This window comes from Colobus angolensis, unplaced genomic scaffold (genome assembly GCF_000951035.1).
Source record: "Colobus angolensis palliatus isolate OR3802 unplaced genomic scaffold, Cang.pa_1.0 Scaffold243, whole genome shotgun sequence".
In the NCBI taxonomy this organism is placed as follows: domain Eukaryota; kingdom Metazoa; phylum Chordata; class Mammalia; order Primates; family Cercopithecidae; genus Colobus; species Colobus angolensis.
The window spans coordinates 400,956-420,970 of NW_012115633.1; the positions used below are offsets into that span (position 1 = coordinate 400,956).

Sequence of the window (20,015 nt, forward strand, 5' to 3'; positions counted from 1 at the left end):
ATTACGATCATTTCAAAACACCTTTTGGCTCTGCAAAGGAATCTGCTAAGGAATCTCTGAACCTACTCATATATGCCTTCGGCTAAAATCAGCATAGCCTGGAAACACAGATGGAAAAAGCTGATCTCTAAACATATTTTATTAATCAATTAAAAAATATATACTGAGTACTTTGTGGATATCTACTTTTTGCTAGTTCATATGAATTGTTATAAAGAATTCTAACATTCAACTAATATTCTACGTGGGCCCTTGTCTTCAACAACGTACTATGTAGCTTTGTAAACTGCAATGTTTTTCAATCGGAAAAAAAGTCTGAACCATCTTTCTAGGAAACTTGAAGATCACCTATGAAAGTAAACACTTCATGATAGAAAGTAGTGGTTGAGCCAAACACGGAGTAGAAAGTAGTGGTTAAGCCAAACTTCTGAGTCTAGCACAGAAGTCTTGTCCTACTAATCCGCCCTTGGGAGTGTTTGCAGAATTGAGATGTTTTCTTGCACACAGATCTACTTTCTCTCCCACTAGAGTGTTTACTAGACCATCAGAATTATCTATCTGTGAGGAGTCGTTACATTACCATTTTTTTGTTTTTGTTAGTTTCCCTTAGTACATACCTGACTCACCTTGGAAAAGATCAATTTATTAACTGATACATGAATGTTACCATCTCTAACCTTTGAATGGTTTCTTATATAATGTTACTACTATTAAAATAATAAAATGTATGATGTATTTCCTACCACTGCTCAAAAATAAGGAAAGAAATTGGGAGTAATTTAGAATGTAGAATATATTATGATATATTTTACATTAGAATATCTCTATCAAAAATTAGAATACAATAAAGAGGTCATATATTAATGACTAGAGAGAATGACAAGACAGTGAGATATGTCAACAACTAGAATAAAATGTAAATAATAATAGTAATTCATATGTAAAAATTATATTTGGAAAATATTAAAATGGCCTTTAAAAATTATGTGTAGATTGTTTTTGTAATGTGGCAAATACAATAATAAAATAATAAAGTAGAACAAGGCATTAAGTCAGTTATTGAAGAAGTGATATTCTTTAAAGTGGAAATACTGATAATTGTGCTCCTCTTCGTCAAATGATATCATCATAACCTTTCAAATACTGCTTCTCTATAACTTCATAATACTTTATACTTGAACAATTTATGTCATTCTAGGATTATGTAAAAATATTCAAAAAGAATAAGTCAATGCTTAAATACCGCTCTGTGTAGTATTAATAGATTTATTTGGCAAGAAAATAGCTTGTGCAAGCTGATTTCTACTGAAATTTGTAGCTTTTTAATTGTGTATTAGGGTAAAATAATCTATTCATGTTTAGTCATGTTTCAATGGAAATATAAACTTAAATAACCAAACTACTGACTGCACAGGAATGGAAGAGGGCAAATCAAAATGGGGTGTGTGATGTCCAGCACAGAAAACTCCGCCCACCTGTTACCCTCATTGTGGCAGCAAGAAATGTGCATCCATTTTATTCAGGAATTTTTCCTGGTGTTGTAGATACAAAATAATTCCTTGTTAAGATTTAAAATCTGTACACACACCCAAATCCGTTTTAAAGATGATTTCCATCTTTCCCGTAGCAAGTGGAGTATAACAATACAAAATGTTCCATTTGCTAGTACTTATACTAACATTTTAAAATAAAACAATAAATAAAAATAGGGAGAATTAGAACATTTCATATTTTTATTTTATTTTATTTTATTTTATTTTATTTTTTGAGTCAGAGTCTCGCTCTGTTGCCCAGGCTATAGTGCAATGGCGCAGTCTCGGCTCACTGCAGCCTCCGTCTTCTGGGTTCAAGCGATTCTCCTGCCTCAGCCTCCAGAGTAGCTGGTACTATAGGTGCCCGCCACCACGCCTGGCTGTTTTTTTTGTTTGTTTGTTTGGTTGGTTGGGTTTTTTTGTATTTTTAGTAGAGACAGGGTTTCACCATGTTGGCCAGGATGGTCTCGATCTCCTGACCTCGTGATCCGCCCGCCTTGGCCTCCCAGAATGCTGGGATTATAGGCATGAGCCGCTAATTTTTTTCCTTTTTTTTTTTTTTTTTTGAGAGGAAGTCTCACTCTTGTCCCCCAGGCTGGCAATCTCCGCCTCCGGGGTTCAACCAATTCTCCTGCCTCACCCTCACGAGAAGCTGGGACTACAGGCAGGTGCCACGATACCTGGCTAATTTTTGTACTTTTAGTAGAGACGGGGTTTCACCATGTTGGCCAGATTGGTCTGGAACTCCTGACTTCAGGTGATCCGCCGACCTCGGTCACCCAAAGTTCTGGGATTTCAGGCGTGAGCCACTGTGCCCAGCCAAGCCGCTAATTTTTAACAGTCTAACATTTTTAAATATATACACAGAAAGAGTATAAATAAGTGGAAATATCACAGCAATTAAAACATATGTAGCATATACTGAACTATTTATTATGCTAAACAATAATCAATATATCCAAAATTTCATAACACTGTGCATTCATTACAAATGCTTATGGTGATATTTACTGATTGACAAGATACAATGCTTAAAAAAGTTCTAATTTCAAGACAGCTTTATGCAGTATTTTAAAAATTATATATATACACATATATATGCATATATATGTATGCATATATGTGTGTATGTATAGTAAACATAAATACATATATTTATATATGCATACATATACACATACACAAAGATTGATAATTTGGGCATACATCCAGTCTTATAAATTTAGATTAATGTCTGTAAGAATGAACTGAAATTTATTTTATGTTTAATATGCATACATAAGCAGACATATGTGTATGACAATGATACTGACAGTTATAAATATAAAATTCTAACAGTTTTGTTTTTTATTTAGGGATTATTACATGAAAACTTCCTTTACTGCTTTGTATTTTGTAATTATTATTAAAATATAACTTTTAAAATTAGAAAATAATAAAATTAGTTTAATCTTTATTTTTTAACAAAGCTATTCCATTATTTAAAACTTTGAAAATATAAAATGCCATCAAAACAACACCCGGAATACACATGTTTCAAAAACACCTGTTTTATTTTTCCTCTCTCTAGCTAAACTTTTAAATCTTTCACAACATTTTAAAGGCTTATAAGGATCCTCAGTACTCAGTAATATGTGTGTGCGTGTGTGTGTGTGTGTGTGTGTGTGTGTGTGTGTGTGTGTGTGTGTATTGACTAAATGAAATGCAGACAGGAGAGAATGTCATTATTTACTTCTAAAATCTTTTAATGACCTTCTACCAAGTGTGACTCATGGTGATAAGTGCTGGAACATGGAAATGAAAGATCCCATGCAGAGATGGCATAAGGATGCCCCCTTTACAGAATCCAAACAATCCAAGGAGGCTGCAGAGGGGAAAGAGGGTAAGTTCAACACAGGAGCTAAAATGCAGTTGCATAAGACTTTGTCAGTCTGTGTAGTCAGAGAGATCTGGTGTTGAATTCCAGCTGTAATTGTTACTAAATATCCTCAGACAGATTATTAATTATCAAATATCTAGATCCCTTCATTTGTAAAACATCAATAATAACATTAACTGCATATATTTGTTGGAAAAAAATGACAGGAATTTAGAGCTCAATAAGTAGTGATTATAATTAATATAAAGTAAGCTTGAATTCCTTTCGAAGATAAGAAGTGCATTTTAAAGAATTCTGAGCAAAGATGTCTTTCTTACACTATAGTTTAAACGCATACTCCCTTCTATTTTTTTGTCAACTCTAGACTAGGATTTGCACACTCAGGTGCCAACTGGGTGACAATCATGTGTGAATCAGGCTGTGTGGGGGACGAACAGATAGAGGGAAAATGAAACCACTGATGCTCTCTCATAAGTGGCACTGGTGGAATATCCTAGTATTTATCAATTGGACATAGTATACCTTCGTTTCCATTTACAACCGTATTCTAGGAAACCTAAATTATAAGTGAACTCTCAATATAAAGATACTAGCAGTAATTTGCTTTGAAAAATACTTATTTTTAATTATAACATTAATATCAATAAAGCAAATTAAAATTTAGAAGAAACAAAAAGTATATTAATTACAATTTAAATTTATTTTAAACATATGGCATTATTCATGTTTAATATAGTGTCTGCTATATTATATATAGTAAAATACTAAAACATAAATATTTTTAGTGATAAAATGCATTCATAGAGCAAAGTTTTAAAAATTGTCTACTCTTGGTAGTAATAGTAATTCCAAATAATGAAAATTCTAAATTGTCTGCATCATTTTTAAGACCGATCTTCAAATAAGACAAACCAGGGTTTTCCAAAAAGACATTTTCCATGTTACACTTCTTAGAAACCAATGCTAATTTTGTGTTATCAGAACAATTTGTGTTATAAGTAGCTAAAAAGGGAGTATAATTTTGACTAAAATAAAGGTTGTGTTTGAACTTGAAGGCTTTTAGAGATCAAAGGGCATACTTGCTGTCCATATCACAAAACCGGCTGCTTTTGGAGCACAATTATTTAAGCTATTAATCCTCTGGCTGTAAAAGGAGCAGAATGGCTTAGACCAGCGTTGCCCAACATGTCATTCTACAAAATGAGCAAGAGCTATAAATGACTGCAAAGTAAAATGGATTCAGATAAATGAAGGTCATGTTAAGGCTTTTAAAAATGAAAAACAGAAGATAAATTCATAAATTACATTAATCTCTGCTTGATTTCTTGGCAACTCACTTTTCGTCCAGCTGCCAAAGCATACGGTCTTGTTTTCTTGTGTTCTTGTTTCAGGTAGCAGACAAGTAAGTTCTATCTGTGAAAATTCTGTATGAATGACCCAGAGCCAATGCCTGCCCCTTCTTCCCAAATACTGGCCCCAAGCTGCCTTGACTGAGAACACTTTCCATTCCAAGCACTTTGGGCTTTCCTGGCAGCGAGAAATGAACAACACATGGACCCAGTGCCCACCCAGGTTACTGGCTCTTCAGCACAACACAGCAGAATGGCAGCTCCAGCTGCAGGGACTTCATCGTGTTTGACTTGCACAGCTGTGGTCGGTGCCAGATCACAGTAAGAAGACTGGTATTCTTCTCCCACGGGCACACTAATGCATCATCCTTCCACCACCAAAGTACATCTTAGCAATCATGTTTCTTTCCAGATAACGTCTAAACTAAAACCTAGAAGGCTACCACTGTTCAGGTGTTATGCTGGGATATGCTTGTGACAGCAGTGTTGCTGTCTCTTTCAGGAGCAAGTGTTGACTCTCTCAGGGTCACCTTCATTAAGAGTATCATCTCTCAGACCCGTTTTATTTTTCAGATAACAATTCAAATGGTTACTGTTGCCAAAAACAGTAACTTATCTTGGAGACTCTGTCTTTATCTTCTATCCTTGGTTTATGCTTTAAAATAGAAATTACTTTGAAGTTTGCATGTCTATTTTTATATAAAATCTTTTAGGAGTGATGCTGCTTTCCTGTTCTTTAGAATTTGTCTTTAATGCACATGTGCCTTCTCAAACACATCTCCATGGAGTATATTGAAGGATATTTAATACATTTTGCATTCTTTTTTCTCAAATACAAATCTGTTCCTTAAAACTGGAACACTCCATATTGTTTCTTAATATAATGTATCAAGTTTTAATTGTATGTTACCAAAACATACCATTTTAATATAGAACTGACTTAAGTGAAGCATAGGGAAGAATAGGGAATAATTCATGCCTACTTGGAAGTAGGAGAGGACACAATTTATATTGTGTAATTTTTCAAGAACCACTCACAACCTCATAATAAGAAATACAAGTTATCTATGATCTATATTTATCAGTAAAATATTAAATATAGGCAAATATCATTAAGAGAAGAATTGCAAATAATTTATGTAGATATTCCACTCTCTGTCAGGACGATACAAATGAAATTTCTTTTGCTACCTTAAAAGAAGATATTTATCTCAAAAGCAATAAAGTATTTGATTTTTTTAAACAACAGGCTCCTTTACAAATCTGATGAAACTTGGCCGGGTGTGGTCGCGCACGCCTGTAATTCCAGCACTTTGGGAGGCCAAGGTGGGCAGATCACAAGGTCAGGAGTTTGAGACCAGCCTGGCCAACATAGTGAAATCCTGTCTCTACTAAAAATACAAAAAAATTGCCAGGCATTGTGACAGGTGCCTGTAATCCCAGCTAATCAAGAGGCTGAGGCAGGAGAATCACTTGAACCCAGGAGGCAGAAGTTGCAGTGAGACGAGATCACACCATTGTACTCCAGCCAGGGAAACAGTGTGAGATTCCATCTCCCACCACGCCACCCCCCCCTCACAAAAAAAAGGGAAAGAAAAGAAAAAATAAATCTGATGAAACTTATCTGACCTCTATTAGAAAAAAATAAAAAAGCTCAGCATTTTGCTATTTACTTGCTGTTCCAGGGGATTTACAGACACTTTGAAACTTTATAGAGACTTCCAGCAAAAAACAAAGTTCATATTATTGCACAAGAAATATTTGATTTGACCTATTTCCTTCCATCGGGTACTAAAATGTATTGTGAATATGTGAATATCCTTCCTCAGAGAGGATGACTACAGGAAAAAGGAACTGAGACTGACAGTGATATGTCCATGGCAGAGGGCTTTGCATCTCCAAGAATTTTTGATGCTAGAGTTATTTTCTATCATATGAATTGGTTTAATGGCTCATATATCATATATTTTCTTTTTTTTTTTTTTTTGAGTCTCACTCTGTCACCCAGGCTGGAGCGCAGTGGTGTAATCTCAGTTCACTCCAACCTCCACCTCCCAGGTTCAAGCAATTCTCCCGCCTCAGCCTCCCAATTACCTAGGATTACAGAAGCCGCCACCACGCCCTGCTAATCTTTGTATTTTTAGTAGAGACAGGGTTTCACCATGTTGGCCAGGTTGGTCTCGAATTCCTGACCTCAGGTGATCTGTTGGTTTCAGCCTCCCAAAGTGCTTAGGATTACAGGCATACAGGCATACAGGATTACACACCTGGTCTCATGTGTATTCTCAAAGAACATATCTAGATTCAGGATGGGGTGACCTACACAAAGGAAACAAAATCTAAGTAATGTTAACTTCTTATTTTTTTGAGAACATAACATAAAATTCAATTTTGTAAAATATCAGTTTATTTCATTTTATGCTGCAATTGTGACAAGGAAACTTATGGGGTCTTTCTTGTAATTATTTTTGATTTCTAGAAAACTGTAGGCTCTTTGAGCTTGGGAATTCTGTATTCTTCTATCTTTTAATTCCCAAAATATGTGATTTTAGTTCTATGAATGATACAAAACACAGAACAGAAAGTTAAAAATGACACTTTTGTGTAGTATTTACTTAAAAGGATATTCATTAAAATATGCTATTCAAAACCAAGCCTAGGTCATCATGTTTGCTTAAATGGGAACCTCCAGACTTATTCAAGAAAAAAACAAATTATGCTTGAATTTCTGTTTTTTTCTAGAATCACAATGGAACATTTTCTGCTAAAAGAAAAATTGCAGTACCTCAGATAAATCAGACAGGTTGATACTTTCAGATGTAGTACATGGACACACACACACACCCACACACCCATACACACTAAAAATGTGAAATTATGCTTAATTCTATCTTTATTTCCTCTATACTACTTATCAGCATCTAATAACTGCTTATTGTAATAGTTTTCTTTTATAATTTATTTGCTCCCCTTACTAGAATGTAAGTGACTAGGTCACAGACTTCTGTCTGTTTCAGTCTATACTGCACCAACCTGTACCTAGAGAAGGCCTAAGTCTTCTTAGTAGATGCTCAATTAATATTTGTTGAATGAATGAAAAGACAGAGAATAACTCAGTTACCACAAAGTTAAACTCATGAATTTGAAGTTTAACTTTGCCTTGAAAGTTAATCACTTAAAAAGCAAAAGAAACAAGCAAACAAAAAAACTAAATCAAACAACTAAAAAAAAACCCTCTAAGTTCTTGAGTCTCAATGTCTATAGTGTAAAACCTGCAGATACTGGATGATTGTTTTTGTCAGATCCAGACAAAATAGGACTGGAAAGACATGAAGGAGAGGGAACTCATGATTACATGTCTGAGAAAAGAACTGTTTCCATGGACTCTCTAAAACCTCACAAGAAATTTATTAACCTCCTTCAAGCATGCACATTTTGCTCATATACTTATGTTTGTATGACCAGTTCTCTAACTAGATATTCTTTAGGAACGTAATATTTTCAGTAAGATGCTCTGCCAAGAACACTTGCCTAATAAGGACATCTCCACCAGCAAACTGAGCTTGAGCCTCTGAAACCAAAGAACTTTGTTTCTAAGCAACTTATGTAAAGCACATAATCATCTCAACCAATGCAGAAAAGGCAATTGACAAAATTCAACCCTCCTTTATGATAAACACACTTCATATACTAGAAATAGAAGGAAATTACCTTAACGGAACATAAGCCATACATTAAAACCCCCAGGGAATATCATACTCAATGGTAGAAGACTGAAACCTTTTCCTATGAAAAGGATAATATGTTCCTGCGTGATCAGGAAGAAGACAAAGATGCCCTGCTTTTCACCATATTATTTGACACAGTACTGCAAGTCCTAGCAGGTGTAACTAAGGAAGGAAAAATAAATACAAGAAATAATTGCAAAGGAAAAAATAAAGTTATCATTGTTCACAGATGATATGATCTCATATGTGGAAAATTCTAAAGCTTTAACCAAAAGTAATTGTTATAACTAATAAACAAATTTAGAAAACTATCTGATTACAGAGTCAACATGCAAAATAAATTGCATTTCTATATACTAACAATGAACAATCTGAAAAGAAAACTTAAAAATTTATTTATAATAGTGACAAAGAGAATAAAATACTCACAAATTAAGTAAGAGGTGAAACACTGATAAAATGTAATCCACAAAACATTTCTTAAAAAGTTAAACAAGACAAATAAATGGAGAAAATTCCATCTTCATAGACATGAAGACTTAATATTATTAAGATATAAACACTACTCAAGGGAACCCACAGATTCACTGCAAACCTTATCAAAATTTCAGTGAGGTGTTTTACAGAAATAAAAAATCTATCCAAAAATTTGCGTGGAATCTCAAGGGCCCTCCCGAATTGCCAAAACAATCTTTACAAAGAACAATACCAGAGAACTCATATTTATCAATTTCAAAACTTTTACTATAAAACTACTTACTATAGTAAACGATGTGGTACATGTCTAAAAACAGGCACAAAGATAAATAGAATAAAATAAAGTCCAGAAATAAGCCCTCATATATGATCAAATAATTTTTAACACAGGTGCCAAAACCACTCAATGGAAAAAAAGACAGTCATATTAACTAATGATTCTAAGATAACTGGAAATTCACATGCATAAGGATGAAGCTGGACCTTCTGTTACATTATATTTAAAAATTAACTCAAAGTCTCAAACATAAGACCTAAAGCTGTAAAACATTTTCGGGATGCATGCAATTGGCATCCTGAAAGAAAAGCAGAGAGAGAATGGAATAGTATGGAAGAGCTGAGAATTTTCCAAATGGATAAAGCCATTAATCTACAAATTTGAGAAAATCTACTAACTTTGAGACCATCACAGTAAAACTGTTGAAAAATAAGGAGAAGGAAAAACAATTGAGCACAGACAGAGGGAAAGAGGCACTATTTCAAGGAAACAAAATAAGGCTGAAAGAGGTTTCCTGGAAGAAGATATGAATGAGCATTTATGAGATTTCTTCATTTACAAATATTTTTAGAAATTTCCAAAAATAGTTCATGAGATGCACATTTGAAAGACCAGTACATGTTTGAATAATACAGAAAAGGAAACACAGACTCACATTTGATTTGTCTCCTTGTGGCTCACACTGTTCCACTGCCAACCCTGCATAGTAGCACTACAGAGGACCCACAAGCAATCAACGATACAGAGGTAGCAGCAGTGCCCTCATGGAGAAGCATCCAAACCTTAAACCCCAAACACCTGCAAGAAATTTGGCACCCAACATACATGTTAGAGAAGTAAGGGCCTTGGGCTTGCTACTTTGGTATCGTGGGGTCTGGAAAACAGAAAAGGAGCTGAGGTGTGTTTGGGCATGCTATGAAGTCACTCAAGATTCCACCCCACAAATGCAGAGGAAAATGATAGCTCTGTTAATCGTTATTCTCACACTGTTATTACCTTCCTCAGCAGGCATATTTTAGAAGTAGGTGTATTTGGCCTTGTGATGGACTAATCAAATTCAAAGAAGGCCATTTCAGTAGAAAAGTTAATGTGAACGCTACATAAAAATAAGTATCAAAAAAGTGGGCTGTTCATAAAGCCCCCCCCATAAACAAACTTGAAAACAAGAAAACATTACAAAAAGATTAATAGCTCCACTGTATAATAAGTTCTTCTTAAAAATACATATGCTCTCCTTCATAGCTATAGATCCATTAAATAGAGCCAGTTGTACAACTGATTCTAATAAAGATTTGCTTGGAATTAATTTATTTAAAAAATTTAAGAAACGGAAGTGCACATTTATTTTAAATATTGTCCTGTTTCTTCAATCCCTGAATTTTGTTTATTAACTTTTAGCAGCACTGATTTAGCAGTAATTTGTAATGTTCTTTTAGTAGTAATAATATTCTCTTTTGATGACTTCTTTAGACCAGCAGGGAAATTCAGATTCAAATATTCCTTTAAAAATACTATTCTTTTCTGAATTTAAATGCCTTTAAAAATAGAATTTTTTAAAATTAGGTTGCCAGTTTAATCAAAGATCTTATATGTTTAAATCTTAATGATACTAATTTTTTAATTTCCAGCTTTCGTGTACAAGACACCTTGATGACAGGGGAGGTGTGCTCTCCAGATGGACGATGCAGGATGCTGTTTACCAGGGTATATTTTCTCATGAAAATCAATTTTGAAGACTTAATCAAAAAGCTACAAACATTCCTTTATTTTTTTAAGAGATCTGTGGCCAATACTATTTAACAAATGTGTTAGGGCCTAGCGAGATCATTATTCTACAGATTATAAATTCAGCTGATAAATAATGCCATTAGTATGAGGATACACGATGACCATATATCACCTGTAACTGTTGAGAAAATTCTACTTTTACCATGAAGAAGGAAGAATTTAAACATGACTTTTGCTTCTAGAGCTCACATTTCAGCTCATATTTTTCCTTTTATGCCCTTTTACTTTGGTTATTTCTCATGCCTATGTACAAAAATTAAAATCAGGATATGTTACTTTTCAAAACATATCCATTAACAGTAAATCAATGCCTTAGGATGATTAGATACTATATCTGAATGAACTTTCTTAAACTTTATTTTCCTATAACAAGAATTATCCAATTTCATCTGTCTCAGTCATCATCTTAATATTAGCATACACACATACATACAGCTGTGAATCAGGAGCCTGAAAGTAGTTGCAATCACTTACAAATATCTATGGGTGTATGTTCAGTGTCAAATCATTCCTTTTGCATGAATTCACCAAACATCAGAAATGACTCTCTCTATATATATAGTTTCTAGCTTTTTGATTAAGTCTTCAAAATTGATTTTCATGAGAAAATATACCCGTTAAACAGCATCCCAAATCGTCCATCTGGAAAGCACACCTCCCCTGTCATCAAGGTGTCTTGTATATGATAGCTGGAAATTAAAAAAGTAGTATAATTAAGATACAATTTAAATGTATATTATATATATATATACATGTATATACATACATATTGTGTATATATAGTGATAGAAACAAACATGCAATAAATAATCCCAAGTCTCTGAGATGAGTAGTATAACAGGACGCTACAGGAGTATGAGAAGGAGGGGACTCTTCTTATAGGGGCAGGTGTACCGGCGTAGCACAGTCACTGTGGGCTTCAGGAAATAATAAAAAGCGCTTTTTGTCTGTCAGTATTAATTGTTGTCACAGATGAAGAAAATAGTTTTACCATTGCTATATGATTAGCCAGTTTTCTATAAATTAAATGCACAGTGTTCATACATGAGAAGCTCAAAGCACCCTCAAGTGACGTGTGTGACCACCTCGGCTCCCTCATCAGGGGTCCTTAGCTTTGAAGCTCCATTTTAGAATGAGGTGTTTCTAAAGCATGTTTAGTGGAGCAACTGCCCACTCAAAGTGATTTCTATTGTAATTTTCTAATGGCCTTTCATCTACCTACTTAACACAATTCGCTTACAACTCTTTACTCCTATGCCTGATAGGAGGTGAGAGCGAATCACCTAGGGAATATTCAGTACTCTGCAATGAACATTTAGAGGTGAAGGGTATTTCCTTAGTCCTGCTTCCGTAGAAATAGAGTGTGAGGCAAAGTCTCACATGTTAACAATTGACAGGGAAGATGTTTGAGTCTAAGGAACTGAGGGTCATAGGTGAAGACCAGCAAGGCAGGCAAGCAGAAAACAAATATGAGGTGGGAGTTCCTGGATCCCCGAACTGGCCTCAGCTTCTCAGTGAAGCACTGCTTCATCAAGTGTGCTTTGACTCTGGGGCCTGTGTCATCACTGCACTTCCAAATCCAAACAACTCATCTATTGAGCAAGAGTGAGCAAATTTATCAGCAGGCTGTTTCGTTGCCCTGGTCTTTCACCAGACAAAGTATGTCACCTGGGGACCAATTACCCCATGTTCCTGCTGCGTTTTCTTGAGCCCGGGACAGGAGGCAGGTCCCAAGGAGTTAGCTCCTGTCTCTTTGGGTGTGATGAAGACCATGATAACTCCAGCCCCAGGCACTGAAGGAGAGAGCAGCGTTGGTGTACTATGGGGTGGCCCCTGTGCAGTGTCATAGTTCCAGGGCTGCTGAAACGTTAACAGCTGGGGCTGCCCTGGTCAGAAAGACAAGCAAAGCAAAGAGGGGCCTGGAGCAGGCAGGCAACACCCATTGGACAAAAGGGTGGTGGGGGCAGAGGGAAGGAAACTATGTTCAGGAAAGCTGCTCCATTTTATTATGACTGCATTATTTATGACAGATGCTGGCGAAGGGGTGGAGAAAGCGGAAACCCTTGTACACTGGTGGTGGGAGGGTAAATTCGTACAACCACTATGGAAAACTTTGTGGAGGTTCTTCAAAAATTAAAAATAAGGACCGGACACGGTGGCTCACACCTGTAATCCCAGAACTTTGGGAGGCTGAGGCAGGCGGATCACAAGGTCAATAGATTGAGGCCATCCTGGCCAACGTGATGAAACCCCGTCTCTACTAAAAAATACAAACATTAGCGGGGCATGGTGGTGCATGCCTGTAGTCCCAGCTACTGGGGAGCCTGAGACAGGAGAATCTCTTGAACCTGGGAGGGAGAGATTGAAGTGAGCTGCGATCATGCCACTACACTCCAGCCTGGCGACAGAGCGAGACTCCACCTAAATAATATTAATAATACTAAATAAGGCTGGGCGCGGTGGCTCACCCTGTAATCCCACCATCTTGGGAGGTCAAGGCAGGTGGATCCCCTGAGGTCAGGAGTTCAAGACCAGCCTGACAAATATGGTGAAACCCCGTCTCTACCAAAAATAGAAAAATTAGCTGGGCATGGTGGTGTGTGCCTGTGTAGTCCCAGCTACTCCTCAGGCTGAGGCAGGAGAATCGCTTGAACCCTGGCAGCGCAGGTTGCAGTGAACCAAGATCGGGCCACTGCACTCCAGCCTGGGTGACAGAGCGAGACTCTGTCTATAAATAAAATAATATAATATAATATAATATAAAAATAGAACCACCATATGATCCAGCAATCTCATTAGTGAGTATATATCCAAAGGAGAGGAAATCAAAGCAGATGTTGTGGGTAGTGGTAAACAAAAATCAGCTGATAATTTCCAATATTAAAACTTGTTAAAAAAATTAACTTCTGGTGAGTACTGTTCTAAGATACAAAGTAGGTTATTTTACTGAAATATTCTACTTTCCTGACATACTTCTTGAAATAAACTCTAATTATGTAAAACGTAAAAATACGATTGTCAAGAATCTGAATGCAGTGCAGTGCCCAAACTTGCCCTTGCTTTTATTCTGACTTAAATGATTCTCTCTGCAGTTATTTATTTCACTCACACTAACCCATTTTCAGTTGCACCTGTTTGTCTGACATTCACATTTTGGTGGATAAAGAATAAAAATGCAGACAAGCAGACGACAATACACTAATGCTAAAAAGTACACTTTAGGACTCAGAAATGTCAGCAGCTATAAAAAAGGAAAAAAAAGTCGGCTTCAGTCACACCCGTGCCTGTCAGCACCACGCCCCACAATCTCTAATCACAGTCTTTAGTTCATTTATGGTAAATCTTCCTTCTGTTAGTCTTTATTCTGTCATGATTTTCAATTCACTTACAAGCTTTGTTGAGCCTTTTCAATGTGGCAGACAGAATAGAAGTTTTGTTGTTGTTGTTGGTGGTGGTGTTGTTAGCTTTTCACAACCAACTCTTTTATGGAAAAAAAAAATGATTTTTTAACTTGCAAGTGGTAGTACAGCAGATCTCTATGGATTAAATATACAACTCCCAAACAGTGTTTTTATTTCACTTCTGCACATAACTGTGTGAAATATAGAAAGATGGGTGAAATACCCATTGAATAAACTCTAATAACTGATAAATTATTTGTGTATGTGCATTAGTGTGTTTGTCTGTGAATCCTGAAGAGATGTGTTCATCCCACAGAGAGGCTGGCTATCCATGCTTTTTCTTTAGAATTAATATGTCTTCAGTATTAAGCAATGTGGTAAATACTACTGACTGACTGATCCAGAAGCTATTCACAGTCACTTCTTCTGTGTCATGTGGCACTACAGATGATAGGAAAGTTAAGTATTGGCCAAACTTGTCTTACCCCACCCCATATAGAATTGTCATGGACTTTGTTAAACAGAATGAGAAGAACTACCACAAGGGTTTCTGAGAAATTTTCTCTTACCTGATACAAGGGGACAGATGTGGTTCATTCTACTCATCCCTCTTCCTTTTCTTTCCTTCCTGAAACTGAAGTGATGTTTGTAGCTGTTGTCGCCCTCCATGACCAGGACTTGAAGGCCATAAGATAAAAGCCAATACTCTACAGATGATAGGAAATAAATGATGTGGATAGATAGAAGATGGAGAGATGAATGGAATTGCTTCAAACTAAAAGGCTTCCTCACAGCAAAGAAAACAACTAACAAAGTAAAGAAACAACTTGCAGATGCATTTGCAAACTATGCATCTGACAAGGAGTTAATACCCACAATATTCAAGGAACATAACTCAACTAAAAAAATCCAATTAAAAATGGGCAAAAGACCTAAATAGATATCTCTTAAGAGAAGAAATATGAATGGCCAAGAGGTATATGAAGAAATGCTCACCATCACTAATCATCAGAGAAATATAAATTAAAACCACAATGAGATATAATCTCACCCAGTAAACATAGCTTTTATCAAAAAGACAAGCAATCACAGAGGCTGGTGAGGATGTGGAGAAAGGAGAAGGCTTATACACCAGTGGTAGGAGTATACAGCTACTATGAAAAACTGTAGGGAGGTTCCTCAAAAAGTGAAAACAGAACTACCATTTAACTCAACAATTCCATTACTGAGTATATATCCAAAGGACAGACCATCAGTTTATCCAAGAGATTCTGTACTCCCATGTTTATGGCAGCACTATTCACAATGGTAGATAGATGGATAGAGAGCACACACATGCACACAGACACACATGGACAATGGAATACTATTCAGCCATTAAAAATAAAGAACTCCTGACATGTGCAGCAACATGGATGAATCTGAAGGACATTGTATTAAGTGAAATAAGTGAGGCACAGAAAGATAAACATTGCATGAGCTCACTCATATGTAGAATCTGAAACAGTTGTTTTCACAGAAGTAGAGAGTAGAATATTGGTTACCAGAAGCTGTGGAAGGGAGAGAGAAGGGGAGAACTGGGAGAGGTTGATCAATGAATACAAAGTTACACTCAGGAAGAATGATATGGTGCTCTATTATATAGTAAGGTGACTAGAGCAAATAAAATGTAATGTATATCTCGATGTAGCTAAAAGAGAAGATTTTGAATGTTATTAAAACAAAGAAATGATAAATGTTTAAAGTAATGACTGTAAAGATTGCCCAGATTTGATCATTATACAATGTATATGAGAATTGAAATATCACAATGTACCCCAATAATATGTACTATTATAATGAGTCCATTATCCATTTAAAACATTAATTTAAAAAATACAGGAAATTGGTTCTTGTACATATTATTAATTTGACTATCACACTGAAAGACAGTAGCAAATGCTACCATCTATAATTCTTGTCAGGCGGGGAAAAACAATTATTTACTCCATCAATACATAGAGTTTCTCTTGTTTTAAGGCTAGAATAATATCTCATATACATATGTGTATGTATATGTATATTTCTATGTATAAATATACATTTATACACATACATATATGTTTCAAAGTAACAAAATATATCTAAATAAACAACACATATAGGGTATATAGGGAAGAATCAGATTCCTTTATATCCCTAAGTAACCTTAATAGAAATGTCATACAAAATTATCTCTATTTACAAATTGGTATTAATTTTTGTATTCCAGTAGGAAAGCATGATTGGGAAGGATTGATTCATGAAGTGCTAGCTGAAAGGGAGGTTAGCATTTTACCTGTTTACTCTGTCTCTTTTACAGAAGAGGAAATTGAGGTACAGATGTATCACTTGGCAAAGATCATAGCTGCTTAAGATGCTAATCATGGCCACGCATTTATTTCAACTAATTTTGTTCAGTATCATCAACATTCTACTACCAAACAATGATCCTTCAGAATCCCAAAGACTATTACATGAACAAAGATGTGTAAACTCTTTAAAAAAATATAGGCTGCAGTTTATTGATGGTTTATGAATTACATCATTTTACTTAGAATTCAACTGGAAAGAAGAAAAACTGCAAATGTTTCAGCATCATATAAGGGGCAGGATGTTCAAAGTACTTTTTAAATTTAATGCTCACAGTAACTTACAGTTATCTGGTTTCTGTTTCTAAGGAGCAAATTGAAGTTAAGTACACATAGCTAGTAACTAGAGAAGCTAGGATTTTGTATGCAAGTTCCCAAGTTTGATGACATCAAAGTTCATGCATTTTTCACAATATAAAAATACTTCAAAAAAAAAAAAAACAGTAGACTTAGTTCCCTTGATTGAAACAACGGAGAGTTTTGAGTTTATACTTCCTCATCTTTTCAGATCCAGCATATTCAAATACCTTTTAATACTGATTGCTTGTAATGCTTCCCAACTCAGTCATACAAATTTCTGTCTTTTCTGCTGCCTAAATTTTGATAAATATTTGTTTTTCCTACTGTATTTTGAGTATGTGTGCGAGGTACTTTTATTACATGGTCAATTAATATCACAAATGTTGTAAAGTTATAAAATACCAGATTTCGAGAGACTTGCAGAGTTGGTTTCTGCGATTTTCCAAAATTTGATCCATTTGTCATGATTAGCATTCTGCTAATAACAACCTCATTTTCTTCCAGTCCCGGTATTCAGTGACTTGGTTTTAATCTCAAAACTTTCAGTTGCTTTGGGACTATATCCAGACTTGCCCTATCTGCCAAGATTCCAGGTCAATTATTTTGAGGAGTGTATTTGTTGGAGTATTAAACCTTTCAATAGTAATGACATTGGGGTAACAGCCTCTTATTTTATTAAACAAGGATACCAGAAAAAACAAAATTTTTCTGTGATTACTATCATTTGATAAGAGAATGGACATTTAACTCCATAAATATAAGAAGACTATATATAAAATTAAAGATCTGTCCTTAAAAAATACAGTCTTATGAAAAATTCACTTATATTAATATAAACATTTTCATTTTACCCTAGACAAGTGAAAATTTCCAAAAAATTAATATCCATTGCTATGAATGTATCTATTTACTTTTTGCTCCTGAATTTATTACCTCTGCATAAAATATCTTTTCCCACCAATTCTCCTATTTTATTCTTACTCATTATTTATATATAAACTTTAGGGAAGCTATCTTGAGTAGCTAGAGACTCAACCTCTTCTTCATATTATCTATGAATGTTGCTATTTCACATTTGTTTATGTGCTAATTTTATTAATGTCTCCCTTCCCAACTAGGCTCTTGGCTCCATGAAGGCAGAGACTAAACATTTTTCGCTCAATAGTACAGTCCTGCTCCCTAACAAATTGACACAGTAAACTCTCACAAAATGTTTATGGAATAAATAGATGGATGAATACATCAAGAAGCTGATAATCATCTCACAAGTTTGTTAATATCTGGGATTAACTTAATTATACATATATATGAATATGTTTAAGTAAACTTTTTAATATCAGGATGGTTTTGGATTTACAAAAAAAAAAATACAATTATAGAACAGAGTTGCCATATACCACATAGCTAGTTGCCCCATTATTGGCATTTTATATTTCATAACTATGACACATCTATTATGATTAACAATACAATGATATGAATACACTAGCATTAACCAAAGTCCATACTCTTTTCAGATTTCCAAAGGTTTTACCAAACTTTTTTTTTTTTTTTTCTATTCCTGGATCCCATCTGGACTGATACACATTTAGTCAACAGGTCTCCTTAGGCATCTCTAGGTTATACCGCTTCAAATTTTCCTTATTTTTGAAGACATCATCAGTCTTGAGGAGTGCTGGTCAGGTATTTTGTAGACTGCTCATCCGTTGGGATTGTCCACTGTCTTTCCATGATGAGACTAGGATTATGGATTTGGGGGCAAACATCACAGAGGCAAAGTGCCATTTTTATCACATCATATCAAGGATACATATGATTAACTTCGTTTGTTAACATTATTAACTGTGTTTGTTAGGTTTGTCCACTCCAAAGTTGTATATTTTCCACTTTCCCTTCTTAACACTGGAAGAAGATCGCTATACCCATTAATAAACAAGATTAAGAAATAATAGACATTTTTAATAATAGCATATTTTATTGGAGATTGTAACATCCACAATATTGCATTTGAAGTTCTCATTGTATGACATTATTTTCAAAGATATAAGGCAAATATTAGCTTTCTGTTAGTGTTTAATGGATTACTAACCTTTAAAAAAACTTACAGATCGTGGTATTTAAACTTCTATAAAATATTCTAAATATCATTGTAACCTAAGAAAGAAGGCAACACCACTAAAATCTCAATATTTGAAAAGTAAAAAACTAAGAAGCTAAGTTTTTGTGTAAATAGTTTAATATGGGGGGTTGTCTTGCATCACTTTGAGAATTTAGTAATTTGTGCAGCCAGCTAAATGTAAAATACCTATTCGAAATTGGGATTGTATTCACTATTGCCACCATGATGTACAATATTAGTACATCATGGTGAAAATATGTGAAAATATGAGCTTTCATTGATCATTATAATAAAATATAAAGTAATTGAGTGTTTGCTATATATGCTTATATATTGATCATATGAAATCAGTAAATACACATCAAACCATAATGAATGTAATGAATTTTTTTTTTTTTTTGAGATGGAGTCTCACTCTGTCGCCCAGGCTGGAGTGCAGTGGTGGTGAGATCTCGGCTCACTGCAAACTCTGCCTCCTGGGTTCACACCATTCTCCTGTCTCAGCCTCCCAAGCAGCTAGGACTACAGGTGCCTACCACCATGCCTGGCTAATTCTTTGACCGTTTAGTATAGACAGGGTTTCACTGTATTAGCCAGGATGGTCTCGATCTCCTGATCTCGTGATCTGCCCACCTCGGCCTCCCAAAGTGCTGAGATTACAGGCCGGAGCCACCGCGCCTGGCAATGAATCTTAAAAATATTTGAGTTCATGACAATGACAATAATAAAAAGTTAAATATATTATTACTCTACCTATTCTAAAGAGCTTCTATAT

The 20,015-nt window shown here is 35.2% G+C and overlaps 1 protein-coding gene across 2 annotated transcripts in view; it reads right to left on the bottom strand.

Annotated features, from left to right (window-relative positions):
- SNTG1 (syntrophin, gamma 1) overlaps positions 1-20,015 on the bottom strand; it is an 893,287-nt gene that overhangs the window by 213,861 nt on the left and 659,411 nt on the right. The gene's annotated exons all lie outside the window — the stretch shown is intronic.